Consider the following 2,386-nt stretch of genomic DNA (forward strand, 5'->3'; position numbering starts at 1 on the left):
CTCTGGGTTGAAAATGCTCTTTATCGGGTTCTGTTACTCTCTCGTCTCAATTGTTTTTATGACATAGCAAGAATTTGCAGGTCACATGTGCCCCTGTGGACTACGAAACGTCTGTGTTTATGTAGATATGGTTTTGGTCCTTGCTGGTTATCCCACATGACAGGTGAAGAAACATCAATATCCTATCCGAAGCCTCCCTCTCCTTTATCAACAAACAGATGTATATCAGCCCCTGCTTCACAAGGTAAGCTTCTGAAGATCGAGAACTGTTATTTCAGCCCAGGATTATGTAAACTAATGCAGTGTATTCTGCAGATAATACGCCGACATCAAGTGTCCACCTCTCTCCTACTGTTAACCTTTCTCGAGAATACTACCTTGCGGTTCAAACCAGTTCTTATAGTGAGATCTGAAGAAAATTCTACAGTGGTCCTCTCGACCAAAGTGTAGGACGTGTGGATGTCTTTGAGGAGCCTCAGCTGTTGGAACATATTCTTCGACCAAGCCGTGAGTGTCTTCAGGAGGCACTCTCACTTATTAAGCCTAACTCTCTTACTCATCTTGCTGCAACCTACTTTGAGCATAGTGAGCACAGTTCCAGTCTATACCTTCTTCTCTATCAGAGGATCCGTAATACTCGACTCCTCTACACCCCTATGCATAACCTTCTCGATGAACTTCCAGTAGAGATCCACTCTGACTACTATTCGCTCTCTCCTTCCCAATGTGATTTAGCATTTAACGTGTTTCTCCAATTTGACTGAGCTGAGAATCCCTTCATATCCCCCCGACTCACAAAGCTTCACTAATACGCGTCAGCGCTTGACCCAGCTCAGAGAAGAGCTCGATCATCATCTCAAAAAGTCACAATCGAGACTTCACCTAATACGTCGCTGCTCAAGAGGGTCTGCGATTTGCTTGATAGCTGCCATTGTGGGTGTGGTTATGTCAGCGGTGGCTATAGCTACTCATGCTCTCGTTGCCCTTGTCGCATGCCCCATATGTCATGCCATTCTCCTTTCAAATATGACTAAGAAAGAAAATATCCATCTAGCTCAGCTTGATGTTGCTGCCAAGGGTGCTTATGTCCTTCGCAACGATCTAGACACCATTGATCGCCTGGTAGCCCCCGTCTGTGTGCAGCAGTTGAAAACGACAAACTTCTTATTCATCTTGGGCTAGAGAGACGAAAAGACAAGTATAGCCTTCAAGAGATACTAAAGCAGCTCCAAAGAAACCGCCCTAATTTTGTCCAACAGCTTGTGGATCTGGAGGAGCATTTGTTCTTGTGTTTTGCTGCTATCAATCGGGCCCGATTGCTTCTGCTCCAAGAGATTCAAATGCACCAAAACCCTGCCTGATTACGGCCAGATGAAGTAAGCTGTATATAGCTTGCAGAAGTTATTACGTATTCAGTTTGATTCTTTCTTTTGCTGCTACTAATTAGTAAAAACATCTTAACATATGAATAGTGCATCTATTATCAAGAGAATCAATGAATGGGGAACTGGTGATTTAGAAATAGAAAACTTTTCCATGTTGAATGATTTGCTACATTTATGTTATAAGTCTGCAAAAGATATCACAAGTCTAATATGAATGTGAATTTTATTTCATTTTGTTAACTCCTTGGAATCTAAATTTGGAATATTGAGAGAGAATTGAGATTCCAAAGAGTTAACAATTGGCGTCGTCTGTGGGAAGCACAAGCAATCGGATCGAATTGCGGCTTGATCTTTGGAATCGAATCCGCGGTAAAGATTGCGGCGAGGTTGGAAGCGGAGAAGTTCACCGGCAAAAACGACTTCGGTCTATGGCGGATGAAGATGCGCGCGATACTCATTCAACAAGAGCTATATCGGCCGCGCTTGATGAAGAGAAAGAGGAAGCTGAGACCGATCTTGATGAGAAGGCGGTTATCAAGCGAGCTGATATTCTGGCCAGAGCTCACAGCGTGGTGGTTCTGTGCTTGAGCGATAAAGTGCTCAGAGAGGTCGCGAAGGAGAAGACGGCGGCCGGAATTCTCAAGAAACTGGAGAACTTATATCTTACAAAGTCCCTAGCCAATCGATTGTATATGAAGAAGAGACTCTATTCTTATAAGTTCTTGGAAGAGAAGGCAGTAATGGAGCAGCTTGACGGCTTCAATAAAGCGATTGATGATCTTGAAAACATCGATGTAACAATTGGCGATGAAGATAAGGTAATACTTCTACTCAACGCTCTCCCTAAATACTATGATCAACTAAGAGATGCCATCATGTATGGAAGGGAGGGGTCAATCATACTCTTGGAAGTTCAATCTGCTTTGAGAGCTAAAGAGTTGCAATCCTCTTGAGTGAAGCATGTGGATTCTGCATTTGAGAACCTAAATATCAGAGGATCA

The 2,386-nt window shown here is 43.3% G+C and overlaps 1 pseudogene; it reads left to right on the top strand.

The window, feature by feature from the left end:
- LOC121774985 lies at positions 1 to 1,526 on the top strand (annotated as a pseudogene).
- The last annotated feature ends 860 nt before the right edge of the window (positions 1,527 to 2,386 follow it).

Source organism: Salvia splendens, chromosome 1, assembly GCF_004379255.2.
Source record: "Salvia splendens isolate huo1 chromosome 1, SspV2, whole genome shotgun sequence".
In the NCBI taxonomy this organism is placed as follows: Eukaryota; Viridiplantae; Streptophyta; class Magnoliopsida; order Lamiales; family Lamiaceae; genus Salvia; species Salvia splendens.